General features: G+C 45.5%; 1 long non-coding RNA gene across 2 annotated transcripts in view; it reads right to left on the reverse strand.

Moving 5' to 3' along the window:
• LOC137636098 (uncharacterized) overlaps positions 1-12,815 on the reverse strand; it is a 33,561-nt gene extending 20,746 nt beyond the window's left edge. Inside the window, exons 1-3 of one of the 2 annotated variants that reach the window (XR_011042928.1) lie at positions 12,241-12,815; positions 11,560-11,676; positions 10,964-11,137 (exon numbers count right to left, since the gene is read on the reverse strand). This is a non-coding gene — a long non-coding RNA (uncharacterized lncRNA). The remainder of the gene's footprint in view (positions 1-10,963; positions 11,138-11,559; positions 11,677-12,240) is intronic. The other variant, XR_011042927.1, reaches the window with a different exon arrangement.
• Positions 12,816-14,974: the final 2,159 nt, after the last annotated feature.

Consider the following 14,974-nt stretch of genomic DNA (forward strand, 5'->3'; position numbering starts at 1 on the left):
ACTTGTGCATCAAGGAGCTTGAGGTGTTAAACAACTTGTTGGGCAGCCACCACAGGACCAATGGAAAAAGTTTCCATGTTCCTGTGGGTTACGTCTTGCGGGTAGTGGGCAGTGAAGGTCGTCTGATGCTTCCACATGCCCGCTTCTAGTACCTGCGCCACAGAGTAGTTTCATTTGAACGAAAGGGATGTTGCATTGCCCTTGACGTCATGAGCTCTGGGTTGATGTGTTGGAAGAGGATAGGGATTCAGGGCCTTACGAATCCAAACAGATGGTGTTCTTCGTGATCTTCCTCTAGACCTTCCTCGTGCTGACGAAGAATGCTGACACTCGGGGTCGAACTGCAGATGTATTTTTGAAGTAATACCTCAAACTTCTTACTGGGCATAGTAACAGTTGATCTGTGTCATCGTTTACGGTAGGGAGACTCTCAATCCGGAAGGAATTGAATCTAGGATCTGCTACCCCTGGATTTTGAGTCTTTGCAATGAACTCAGGGACGAAACTGAGGATTACCTCTCCCCATTCCTTTGCATGGGCAATGTCTTAAGACCATGAAGTTCACTAACTCTTATGGCCAAAGCCAAAGCAAATAGGAACACCATCTTCAGAGTGAGGTGGCGATCTGTTACCTGGCATAATGGAATGTAGGGGAGACCCTTCAGAGACTGAAGGACCCAAACCATGTTCCAAGCAGTTCTAACTTCCAACTAGGGACAGTAAACTCATAACTTCTATGAGGAGAGAAAGTTCCAACGATAAAGAAATATCTACAACTTTCAGCTTAAAGACTAGACTCAAGGCTGAGTGGTAACCTTTTACTGCCAAAACCGAGAGGAGCATTTCCTCCTGAAGGTGTAAAAGGAACTCTGCTATTGTTGGAATAGTAGCATCAAAGGGAGAGATGCCCCTTCCACGACACCAACCATAGAAGACAGTCCACTTAGCCTGGTAGACTGAAGCTGATGAATGTCGAAGGTGTCCAGCCATCAGGTTCGCAACTTGTTGCAAAAATCCTCTCAGAGTGAGGAGGTTCTGGATAGTCTCCAGGCATCAAGTCGTAGCAAAGCTACGGCTTTGTGGAAGATGTTCCCATGGGGCTGCTTGAGTAGATCAGGTCGTGGAGGGAGTTCTCTTGGGAGCTTTGTTAGGAGCTGCAAAAGGTCCGGGAGCCATTCTGCGTGATGCCATAGCGGAGCTATGAGGGTTATCGAGAGATTGGTGGATGGTCTGGTCTTGTTGAGAACTCTTCTCATCAGACAAAATGGGGGAAAATGCGTAAACGTCGATGTTGTCCCACCATTGCTGGAATGCATCTTGCCAGAGAGCCTGGGGATCTGAGACTGGGTAGCAGTAAAGCGGGAGCCTGAAATTCGGGGATGTTGCGAACAAGTCCATAGTCGGGGAACCCCACAAAGTCAGGACTTTGTTAGCTGCTAGATGATTTAAAGACCACTCGGAGCCCAATATCTGAGTCGCTCTGCTCAGGTTGTCTGCGAGCACATTCCTTTAGTCTGGAATGAAGCATGCTGATAGGGTCACCGAGTTGTCTTCTGACCATCTCAGAATCTCTAATGCTAGATGCTAGGGCCTGCGAAAAGGTACCGGCTTGTTTGTTGAAGTAAGCCACTACCAATGTGTTGTCGCTCATCAACACCACCGAGTGGCCTGCCGAGAACTGCTGGAACTGTTGGAGGGTTAAGAAGGCTGGCTTCATTTCTAAGAGATTTACGTGCTGGCACTTTTTGGACTCTGACCATAGGCCTGAGGCTGTGTGGTGCAGCATGTTGGCCCCCACCCTTATTTTGATGCATCTGAAAAGAACATCAAGTCTGAGGGGAGGACGAGAAGGTTGACACCTCTAAGGAGTCTCATTATGCACTCACCATCTGAGGTCTGTCTGCTCTTCTAGTCCTACAGGAACTCGAATGTCCGGGGAATCGTTGGACTGATTCCAGCTGAACTTTGGCCTCCATTGGAGAGATCAGATACTGAGACAGCCATTGGGAACTAGACAAACCAAGGATGATGGGTGCCCGAGGAGACATAGCCACCTCGTCTGAGGACTGGTCTTGCTACCTTCGTCAGCCTCACTACCCTGTCGTCTAATGGGAAGACTTTCTGTTGATCAGTGTCGATGATTATATCTAAGTATACCAGTCGTTGAAAAGGAAGCAGTGACGACTTCTTGAGATTTACCATGATTCCCAGATCTTATCAAAACTCCAGAAGTTTGTCTTGGAGTTAAAGAAGGGTTGCCCCCGAGTCTGCTAGAATCAGCCAGTTGTCCAGATATCTCAGGAAACAGATGCCAATTCTGTGAGCCCAGAATGACACTAGGGCGAATATTCTAGTGAAGACCTGAGGTGCTGTGGAAAAACCGAAGCACAGCACCTTGAACTGGTATTTCTTGTTGTCTAGAATGATCCTTAAATACTTCCTTGAAGACGGGTGGATCGGGATCTGGAAGTATGCGTCTTTTAGGTCCAGTTTGCACATGAAGTCCTGTGGTCTTACCGCTTGTCTGACTGTGTCTGCTGTCTCCATGCTGAACGGAGTTTGTTTGACAAATTATTCAGAGCTGAGGTGTTGATAACCCCTTTTCACAAGAAAGAGTCAACTGAAGAAGCCTGGGGAGTCGTCGAGGACCTCCTGGAGAGCACCCTTCTTCAATAAGGTCTGGAATTCGGCCCGGAGAGCCAGCTCTCTTGTGAATTCCTTCGCAGAGAAGCTCGATGGAACTGGATCCTTGGTCAGTGGAAGGAGAGATTGAGTGAATGAGACGCAATACCCTAAATGAATCACGGAGACTGTCCAGGGTTTGACCTTGAGCTGCAGTCACCTCTGCCAGCGGCAATGCAGGCAACCACCACCAGTGGATAAGTGGGAGGATGGCCCATCCTAGCGGGTGTGGCCTTGGCCGCCTTCTCTAGAACTCTTACCTCCACATGAGGACTTGGAACCCTTTCGCTATTTAGCTGGAAAAGGCTTCTACACCTTGTTGCCATTGTAGCTGCTGTCTTATTCGTTGGCGGTTTTACCTGTTGCTGTTGTTTCTTCTGCAGAGGAAATGGTCTATAGGACGAGATGTTCGAGCCCTATGGAGGAGAGCATCCTGGTTGGACTTTCTTCACCTCTCTGAAGCCCGGTCAATGTTTTCCGGCCAGAGCAGAGTAACCATTCAGAGTAGAGTTTCTCAGTCTCAATACTTCATTCTGGGGGAGCTGACGGCGGAATCTTTTTTTTTATTGAGTCCCTTTGCCGAAGGATCGTATTTGCCCAAAAGTTCACAACTTGGTGGGAAAGGAACTAAATGGTTCAATTTCCTGATAATAGAAAGGTCTACATCGCCTTCCTCGAGGTCTCCTTGGACCAGTCCTCGGTCCTTATGAGGTGTCCCACTGATCCTAACCAGAAGTCCAGCCACGAAGTAGCATGCATGGCGTACTTCGTTACTTTCTCCTGGTTAAGAATCTTCAATGCCGAGACTTGAAGTCCTGATAGTCTCTCGAGGGAGATCCCTCTGGTAAGGGCCTCTATGGAGTGATCGAGAGGCAGGGGAGGAAGAGGCTCGTTGGAGACCTCGTGATACTTCCTCTGCTGCACAAAAGGAGGCCGAAGATGTTTAAAGGAAGAGCAAGTGATCTGTGAGAACGCCTTCCGACAGGCACTGCTGAGGGACCACTGCTGAATCAGATAACCCCTTAATGATCCTCATGCAGGCCAAGATCTGCAAGAAGGCGTGCTCTGACTCCTACTGCTCTGCCTCCGATAGCTTTGGACTAGCAGGTCTTGGGAGATGGTCGTCATCGTCGTTAAGTCATCCACCCACTAGATCTCCTCTCGAGGCCAGTCGACGTCGTCCCTTAAACCATGCTGGTGAACCTGCAGGGTTTGGGGAAGATCGTTTGCATCCTTCTCGCAAAAGGCTTTGATGTCATTGCCGAAGACTTGGTGACAGTCTGGGCACTCTTCGGATCCTTACGGGATGGAAAGAATTCCTCCAGGAGTGAAGGTCTTGCATGCTCTTCCCTATGTCCATCATTTGCTGAAGGAGCGACGTCCTTCCATAAAGGACTGGATACCGGTAGCTGCTCCAAGGGAACCACCTTGTTAAGGGAGGGGCAGGAAGACCCAGCCAAAGAATCCTCTCCGAGAGGGAGAATCTTGGTTCGGGAGATGCTGGGGGCGCCTACCCCCGGAGGAGTGGGGATGACGATGCTCAGTCTCCGCCTGAATATCCGTACAGGAGTCAGCTTGATCCGAGAGGAATCCTGCGGTTTAGCTATTACTCATCTCCACTTAAGAGAGATGGAAGATGATGAGGGCACCTGAGGAGAGGGGTACGTAGACTTACGTCTAGGGTCAGCCGGAGATGAAGACGACTTCTCCAAAGGAATCCGTCGGCATACTGGTGGACTGAAGAGGTGAGACACCTTCCACAAATGCCTGGTGAACTGCTTTGACCAGGGCATTGAACCAAGGTTCCTTGCCCACTGAGGAGCTAGCCGACAGATCCCCTAAGAGGATCGATGCTGAAGGTCTCCAATGGAGAGGCAAGCGGTGCGAAGAGGCGGATGGCTGCAACCTTGATGGTTCCCACTTAAGGGTGAACAGAACAGGGCAGCTTACCTGTCTAGGCTCCTTAAAGGCTGGTTCCTTCTGAAGGAGAGGAGATCGTCGGAAGTGGTCCTTCCGGTGTGATGTCCTGGACACTTTGGCTGGGGAGCTGTGTTCTCGAGTCAACCTGTTAGAAACAAAAGACTTACGGTCTAGAGTTGGAGAACGGCGATCTAAGCCTGACGGCCGGCACTTATGAGCTGGTGAAAGAGAGGGAGAACCCCTACGAGGAGCTGGAAAATGGAGGGTTGGTGAGTGCCGATGACATGACGAGCAATGGGAAGTTCAAAGAGGAGCGCGTCAGGAAAACTGCTTTCAATCTGGAGGAGATCGTCTACAGCCAGGCGAACGACGAACGGCTGGTAAACGTCTAGGTACTGAGGAACGACGAGCCACAGGAGAACTAAGAACAGCTGGCAAACGACGAGCCACTGGCAATTGATGAGCAGCTGGAGAACGACGAGAAACTGCCGAACGTCTAGTAGTTGGTGATCAGCGAGTCATTGGCGAACGGTGAGCTGTTGGAAAATGACGAGTAGCTGTAGGACTACGAACAGTTGACGAACAGCAGACTGCAGGTGATCGACGAGTGATCGGAAAGCCTGAAGAATCTATGGCAGCTGACAAACCCCGAACTGCTGTCAAGTGACGAAAAGTTGAAGAGTGCCTATGGACAGGCAAACGCCTCGGGGCTGGCAAACGGCGAGTCCAATATAACAGATGAGGGTTGGGAACTAGAAGGCTGTCGGCGACTCTGATGTTATTCATCACGAGGTGAAGAGTGACGGTCTCTGGAAGAGGTCTGCAGTCAAGGTGACGAGTGACGAGGTACTCCACTGATGAGCGACGATCCTCCGGAGGGGAGGAATGCTAAGCAGGAACAGGAAGATGTCTAGGAGACATTTGGATCTGGGACTCTAGGGGGGGATCTCACTCTAGGCAAGAGCGATGCCCACCCACAAGAGGGACCTGCCTTGAACTTTGCTCTACCCCAGATGGAAGAGTTGGCTCAGCAAGGGGGGAGGGAGCAGTCTTTGGCAATGGCGGTAGCAGCGGAAAAAGAGGAAGGACGGACCTCGTCAGCGGACGCGGCAGACAAAACCTCAGGGTTTCGTAGGCCCACACTCGGTAACAATAAGGGATCCACCTCTGAGGAAGTGTGATCGTTTCTGCTTCGCACCGAGTTGAAGTTCAAAAAACACGTTTATCTTCGGGAGCCGGTCAAATCCAGAGATGACCACACCTGGAAAACATCAGAAAAAGAGTACTGCAAGTCTCACTTAGGGAGAGGGGTGGGGCGGGGCCGCTTCACTAGGGGAAGCAGCACTATTCCTCGAGACCTGAGGTTGACCTGGAGTTAATTGGCGTACATTTTTCTGCGATTGTTTCCCGGCGTAAACAGAATGAACAGGAGCTTTAGGAAGAGGTTGGGTGATCAAAGTCCTAGATTTCTTCAACTTTGAGGAAGACCCCGAAAGGTGAAGAATCCCTTTTGGACTTGAGTCGGGTCCCATACTTCTCCCACTGAGAGGCAGACCACTCTCGGCATTCAAGGCAGGTGTTGTCCTGGTCACAACGCCACCCACAGCAGGCAGGACATAGCAGATGCGCATGACATGATTGTCCGCAGAAGCAGCCCTCAGGTCATGAACGGCCAAGGAGAGAGCACCTGATGGAAAAGACCCTGCCTAGTGTGGGCTTGACCAAGGATGGAACAGCCTGTGGATGGTCGGTCGGTGAAGGGGAAGCTACCTGCCCTTCCTCTTTGCAAGGGCGAGTGTTAGCAAGGTGAAGGCAGGTAAGATGCGCTGGCTTGCGTACCTCTTCCAGTTCGTCCTGCTGGAAGCATGTACTCACGAGGTGAGAGCTGGAAAAGCGAACCTTTCTCAGTTCTTTACAGGTAATTGCTACATGTGTGCACTTGCGAGGAGTGTGTCCTCAGTGAATGGGTGTGCAACACAGCTCAAGATTTCTTTCCGAAACTATAGTCTGTGTTCATGCCCGAGTAGGATGGACCAGGGTATTTTTGTACCTGTCTCTCACAGCCGCCTGGGTAGCGTTATGCGCTCCTACAGGAGGCGGTATTCGTTCATAAAAGGCTATTAAGACTACGGGAGAAAGGATGTACCAGCGCCTTACCCTTGAGGAAAAATCCACACGCCCTCAGATCATCGGACAATGGGAAGAGCTCTGGACTACCTGGTCAACAAATACCCGGTAGGGTGGTCAACAATAAAGGCTAGCAAGTTCCATTGAGTGTAACAAGCGACCCTGACCCTCAAGCGAAAAGTCAATTCTCGGTTCCTCCCGAGGGGTCTAGAGATTACGTAACAAAGAACATCTCAAGTTGATGTCAAGACGTACAAACAGTTGCACACTCAGCTATGAAAGGAAAGGGAGAAGCTGTCACCAATCCAATGGGAGTTGGCTGAGTAAGTGTGCTACAAATCAGTATTCCTTAGAGGATGATATTATTACAGTGAATCTCCTTAGCGATCGCTTTCAGGAAAGGGACCAGTCGGTAACGACCGATCGCACACAACTTCTTCCGAAAGGTAAAATTGAGACGTATTTTTAATCGATCATTGGACAGGTAATGTATGCATAAATTCCTCTATAAACCAGTAACACAGACCAGGGAGACGGACAAACATACGGGAGTAACCCGAATTATTAGTTGTGTCCGGAACTCGGTTGGAGAATGTTGATAAACATTCGTAACCGAAACCTCCTCCTTCCTACGAATGACAAAAACGTTTGTATTTCTTCGTCTCCGATCGGCAAAACTGGTATAAGTTTCGAAAGTCCCCTCCAGGAAACAGATTCCCTTATACAGTATGAAGTTTTTGGCCTCCGTACTTTTTAAAAATTAAGACCCTGAACAGAAGTTAGGAAGTAACTGGCTGGGATGAAGGTAGACCGCACATCCAGTATGTCTGGTTACGAGAATGAAGAAGAGTAATGCATATCCTGGTTTCCCACAAGGAATATAGCCATCAACAATAATGATTTATTAGAACGGAGTTCTAATTGTAAGATGGCCTATAGTCCTTGTCGGCAGAAAGATCGCTTGTACGCATGCGCGACGCATGAGTAACCTCTTGCCCTCGGGGTAAACATTTGAGAGTCTGAGCGCGCTTGCGAGAATATAGTATATGCGACAAATCGCAACATTATTGCCCAAGGAATTTGGTCATCGACTGGCTGTGGTACTTTATAAGATGTGAGCGCATGCGCCAACAAAAACAAAACATACAGCTGGTGTAGCGATCATACCTCCATCGGTTTGCCAGACCGACAAATCGCAATATTATTGCCCAAGGAATTTGGTCATCGACTGGCTGTGGTACTTTATAAGATGTGAGCGCATGCGCCAACAAAAACAAAACATACAGCTGGTGTAGCGATCATACCTCCATCGGTTTGCCAGACCGACAAATCGCAATATTATTGCCCAAGGAATTTGGTCATCGACTGGCTGTGGTACTTTATAAGATGTGAGCGCATGCGCCAACAAAAACAAAACATACAGCTGGTGTAGCGATCATACCTCCATCGGTTTGCCAGACCGACAAATCGCAATATTATTGCCCAAGGAATTTGGTCATCGACTGGCTGTGGTACTTTATAAGATGTGAGCGCATGCGCCAACAAAAACAAAACATACAGCTGGTGTAGCGATCATACCTCCATCGGTTTGCCAGACCGACAAATCGCAATATTATTGCCCAAGGAATTTGGTCATCGACTGGCTGTGGTACTTTATAAGATGTGAGCGCATGCGCCAACAAAAACAAAACATACAGCTGGTGTAGCGATCATACCTCCATCGGTTTGCCAGACCGACAAATCGCAATATTATTGCCCAAGGAATTTGGTCATCGACTGGCTGTGGTACTTTATAAGATGTGAGCGCATGCGCCAACAAAAACAAAACATACAGCTGGTGTAGCGATCATACCTCCATCGGTTTGCCAGACCGACAAATCGCAATATTATTGCCCAAGGAATTTGGTCATCGACTGGCTGTGGTACTTTATAAGATGTGAGCGCATGCGCCAACAAAAACAAAACATACAGCTGGTGTAGCGATCATACCTCCATCGGTTTGCCAGACCGACAAATCGCAATATTATTGCCCAAGGAATTTGGTCATCGACTGGCTGTGGTACTTTATAAGATGTGAGCGCATGCGCCAACAAAAACAAAACATACAGCTGGTGTAGCGATCATACCTCCATCGGTTTGCCAGACCGACAAATCGCAATATTATTGCCCAAGGAATTTGGTCATCGACTGGCTGTGGTACTTTATAAGATGTGAGCGCATGCGCCAACAAAAACAAAACATACAGCTGGTGTAGCGATCATACCTCCATCGGTTTGCCAGACCGACAAATCGCAATATTATTGCCCAAGGAATTTGGTCATCGACTGGCTGTGGTACTTTATAAGATGTGAGCGCATGCGCCAACAAAAACAAAACATACAGCTGGTGTAGCGATCATACCTCCATCGGTTTGCCAGACCGCCTTGTAGGCGCGGCTTGCTAACGGTCGTAAACATAATAAAAAGCTGACAAAGTTTGTCCGGCTGCCTTGTGGGCGGGGTTTGTTATCGTTCGTAAATGTAAGCAGATGCTACTACTATTCCATTAGGATTAAAGGCTTGAAATAATAACCTTTTAAGGGTATACAGTACATCACAAGTCCGTTGTGCGATTGCTCCGAAGAGCTCTCTATTCCGTCAGGCAAAAAAGCCCAAGAAAATAACCCAGAAGGATTATGTTTCAAAACTCAGTGTCTAACGAGAAGTCGTCGTGTCTAGGGGCACACTGACACATGCAGCTGCCTCCAGCCATCGGTAGTAAATGGTATTTGTTGCAATAACCTTGAAGTTTTATTTTGGTGAGAGTGCATGCGACACCAGAGTTCGTTTCAGCCTTTTATACAGTTTCAACAAACACCTGTAGTTGTGTAAAACTTCTCCTCAGGGAAAAAAGTTACCCACGAAGAAGCAGTCTAGCATGAAGGGTTTGTTGTCCCAGAACGTAAAGAACACAAACACTAGGCAGATTCGTATAGGCTTGCTAGCAAACATGGTGAGAATCAGTGAACGGTGGCAATTGTCCGCCAACGCTTGCAAGCGCTCGTGAACGGCATCCGATACTAGCGAATGCTGGTGAACGTTCACAAAAAACTGGTAAGCACTCGCAAACACCAGCAAGAATTAGTGAATGAGAATTTGAAAAATGTCAGCATTGAATCTTACTTTCACTGCTAGAGCCAATAGTGTACACTACTGTAGCGCTGGCGAGGAGGGTTTCACAAAATCGCCATGGTTAATAAGGCGAGGCGAGGTTTAAAGGTTTAAAGGCCACTCATGAATGGCAGAGGCAAGGTACAGTGACATTGCCCTATCGAGCAGGACAATGCCATAAAGACTCTCCATAGTACATATGATCAGTGCCCAAGCTCCCTCTCCACCTAAGCTAGGACCAAGGAGGGCAAGGCAATGGCTGCTGATGACTCAGCAGATGGACCTATTGGCTCCCCCAAAACCCCCCATCCACAAGGATGGCGAGGTTGCAGCGACCAGAGGAACTAAAGAGTCTGAGCGGGACTCGAACCCCAGTCTGGCAATCACCAGGCCACCACAACCCTCAAAGGAAAGAAAACTGGAATTTTATATTTTTAGGGTAAATGTCAACATAAGGAAAGCTTTGAAGAGAAGCTATATGAACATCAGGGGGGTTCACGGAAATATCTGCAGGGCAAAATGCATTCTCTATACACAGTGCACTTTCTAATTATTACTGTATGCATCTTCATGCTCTAAATGTTCAAGATTTGGGTGCCCACACAACGATGGTAAATAAGGCACAGTAAGTCCCCTATATAAGAATGAGATACATTACAAGAGTGGGTGGTTTTCTAGTTGAAAAGGTTTTAAATCCAAGATGATTAACTTAGGCCTCCAGCTCATGACCCCCAAAACCCATAATTTCCATTGTTTTCAGTCAGCTGATTTTGCTAACGAGAGCTGACCTACAAGTTTATAAAAATTCCTACAGCTATTTCCTCATAACGAAATACTTTTAAAAGAAGTCCAATTATTTTGTGTTTCATTCGACACTTATTCAATTTCTTTTTTATTCATTGCACACATATTTATACCTTTTCAGTTCTTCGTTTGATTTTATGTCTAGTTATGTTACATTATGTAATACAATAGTGAAGGAGAACTGAAGAACATAATTTCAGAAATTTATCCATTTTATTGGGCTTCTAAGATGGACTTATTCAATCACCTACCAACGTATTACAAAACTTATTTCTACAAACCGAACAATTCTCTCCTGATGAGGTTCATCGTTATGAACGAGCGCCGCCCCACCAACAATCTAATTGTCACCAATCTTTTCCCAATGACAGATTCACGAAATCTCGAGCAGTGACGACGCCCCCCGGACCTTCTGAAGTCACTTGATATACTACATCTGTTGAGCTATCGATTGTCTGTAGAGATAGAGTTCAAGTTTTAACTCCTTTCATTGCTGAATGCTTAAATGCAGCATTTGCAAAAGTAAAAAAAAAAACTAGAGATTAAGGAATAAGTTTAAAATTACAGTACACTACTGTACAACACGAACAGTCTACACACCTTATTTGAAAACTTATTCAAGTATACATATATCCTAGAGTATTGAACAAGAGATCTGGCTTCAACAAATATTTGAGATATGTATTAAACAAAAGGATTAAACAAAGTCAGAGGTAAACAATTTTGTTAACATTTTCTAGGGCTAAAGAGCTGTGCGGTCTTTTATGGACTTTCCTGTTAAAGAGCTACAGCATCTCAGTAGCTGAGCGTCGTCTGCTACGAGTGCCATCATGTCCTGTTAAAGACTAGAACAGGGAATCCAATGATACCTGATTACCTGTGTATAGGGCAGACCTGCAAGTTCAGGCTCATTTGTATTTGCTACGGCATCTCAGTAGCTGAGCGTCGTCTGCTACGAGCATCGTCTGCTACGAGTGCCATCGTGTCCGGCATCCTAGAAAGGAACCGCCGTCTCGGTTACCACCGGTGTACCTGTCACAACATACTCTCTACAACCATTCACAATCATAGGTATACAAATATTCACCCTTCTACACGAGGCTAGGGAAGAAAGAGGGTTTTGGAGACCAACCATTAACCCTTTTACCCCTAAAGGACGTACTGGTATGTTTCACAAAACTCATCCCTTACGTCCTTGCAAAAAACTGCTATAAAAAAAATAAATTCATATTTCTTATAATTTTTTGAGAAAATTCAGGCATTTTCCAAGAGAATGAGACCAACCTGACCTCTCTATGACAAAAAATTAAGGCTGTTAGAGCGATTTAAAAACAATATACTGCAAAATGTGCTGGGGAAAAAAATAACCCCCTGGGGGTAAAAGGGTTAATACATTTTTGTGCTTGAAACGCTGCGAGGTCTCCAAGAACTTCGTACTAGAGTATTAATAACTGTAGACTCATGCCCATTCCAGGACAACGTCTGCAACCAAGCCCCTCCCCAAAAATAATTTTCTCCTTCATAAACACTACTAAGGACTCAATAGAAATTCACCAACCTGTACAATTCTCCCCAAGGTTAAAGCTTTATTCCTAGGTAGGCATGTTTTCAAGTACACCATCTCTGTGAAGAGTGCCTTTGGATCTGTCAACTTCGCCCTGAAAAGCATTAATTACAGATTAAATTATAAACTTATGAAGACCTGCAGTAACTTCTACGTCTGGGAAAACTTTCATGAAAAAATTACTGATGAAGACCTATAGCAGATAAGAATTAATTTCCTGTCTATCACAATCCATGTAAAAACAGACTCAAAACCAATAAAGGTGGTTTTATGCTTTCAGGTATAAAAACTAATGCTTCATTTGTACTATCAAAAATCCATTGCACTACTGTACTTCCTATCAAATGGAAACACAAAAGATTGAAATACAGTAGTATTGGTCAGGAACTTTAATTTTTTGCGATTACCCATATCCTTCCAGCTTCTTAACCCTTTTACCCCAGGCTATTTGGAAATTTCCAACCCTTAACCCCCAAGGGGTTATTTTTTTCCCAGCACATTTTGCAGTATATTTTTTTTTAAATTGCTCTAAAAGCCTTAATTTTTGTCATAGAGAGGTCAGGATGGTCTCATTCTCTTGGAAAATGCCTGAAGTTTCTCAAAAAAATTATCAAAAATATGAAAAAAAATAAATTTTATAGCATTTTTTTGCAAGGACGTAGTGGTACGTCCATGGGGGTAAAGGGATGAGTTTTGTGAAACGTACCAGTATGTCCTTTGGGGGTAAAAGGGTTAACTAACATATAATAACAATATATTTCAAATATTATAAATTGCAATGCATTCAACTGGTTTAGAAAATAGCAGATACATTAAAGAATCGTCAGGGCCCACAAGATCGAGATGATCAAATTCAATACCTTAACGGCATGGGATAATCTGGTCTAGTACGAATTATAAACCCTCATAGTTCAGTTTGATTACATTCCTTATTAACATACAATAAAGTCAGCTGCTCAGATAGCTTAAAGACCTGACAAGAACAGAAAAAAATCCTGATTAAAATCAATTTAATTTGGGAAAACTATACAATATATCAAAAATTTTAAAAAGCTATTTGTATTTTTCATAGCTATACAAATTTGAATCCTTTAATGAGATGTTTTCACAGCATGCTGGAACAGTGATTATACTGTAATTGTTTAACGAGGGGTTAAATGACCACTGGAGAAAGCAAGCAAGAAGCGTCCCTTGTCCCGTCAGACTGAGAGAGGTGGTTAAAATGTTCTGAATTGTTCCTACGCGAAATACACTCCATCGTCCTTTAACCCTTTTACCCCCAAAGGACGTACTGGTACATTTCACAAAAGCCATCCCTTTACCCCCATGGACGTACCGGTACGTCCTTGCAAAAAAATGCTATAAAAAATTTTTTTTCATATTTTTTATAATTTTTTGAGAAAATTCAGGCATTTTCCAAGAGAATGAGACCAACCTGACCTCTCTATGACAAAAATTAAGGCTGTTAGAGCAATTTAAAAAAAATATACTGCAAAATGTGCTGGGAAAAAAATAACCCCCTAGGGGTTAAGGGTTGGAAATTTCCAAATAGCCTGGGGGTAAAAGGGTTAATAGGGAGGCACTAATTAACGGATCGACTACCACTAGAAATGAATGTTAGTCCACCTGGTCACAAACCTGGGAGCAAAAGCGATGTCTCCACTAGCCTCCAAACTGTCTTTCATAGGGATGTGAAAACTGATAGGACCTGGCTTGGCCAAGATGAATCGTACGTGGCCAACTGAAGAAATCCTTCCCCCCTAAGGGGAAGGCAGCTCGGAATAATATACCTGCACGATGATCAACGGGTTGGTATAAATTCCACTATCCACCCCTTCATTAGGGACAATGAGGAAGATATTTCTTAAGGATTAAAAAAGGCGCTCGGAACTGTAACCTAACAGTATCCTTTCAGATACAGCAAGTGACATTTCAACAACTTCGTCACCTCAGAGCCAGTAATTCTACCATTCATTCCAGACTTAAATCTACAGGTTAACATTGAAAAGCTGCTTCCTAACCCAAGTGGAAGCCAGTTTGGCTACACATTTACCTGAGCAGCCACCACAGAACCAATACAAAGATGCAGCCACTACAGAACCAGTACAAAGATATCAATGGACTATAGTGCATTTCTTTTATCGAGGCAGATTTGCACCGACTCACAGCGGTGCCCTTTTAGCTCGGAAAAGTTTCCTGATCGCTGATTGGTTAGAATTATCTCCTCCAACCAATCAGCGATCAGGAAACTTTTCCGAGCTAAAAGGGCACCGCTGCGAGTCGGAGCAAATCTGCATCGCTAAAAGAAATTGACTATAGTGAGCATACTCCACTAGACAAAAGGCCATGAAGGTGGTTTTGCATCTCCAAACCCTAGCCTTCAGCACCTAACCTACTGAAACGTTCCTCCCGACGGCTAAATTAGGGTTTATAACCATAACTTCACGAACTCTGATCCTAGCTGGTACGTTGACTCTCTCAGCAGTTGAGTAGTATGATTTAAGGACCATCTCACAATGCCAGAAAGAAGTCGCGTTCCTTAAACACCTCTTTCTTGGTCTTACCAGTGCTAAAAAAAAAGTTCCAAACACTCAGGCCTGAGACGTCGGGTCCTTTTCTGATACCATTAAAGCCCTCACGGGATACTAAAGCATCTTATCTTGATCACCAACCGATGCCTAAAGTAGAGGGGGCATGCTGAAGGTCTCAAACCTGGGGTCATTGTTGA

Source organism: Palaemon carinicauda, unplaced genomic scaffold, assembly GCF_036898095.1.
Source record: "Palaemon carinicauda isolate YSFRI2023 unplaced genomic scaffold, ASM3689809v2 scaffold23, whole genome shotgun sequence".
Lineage (NCBI taxonomy): Eukaryota > Metazoa > Arthropoda > Malacostraca > Decapoda > Palaemonidae > Palaemon > Palaemon carinicauda.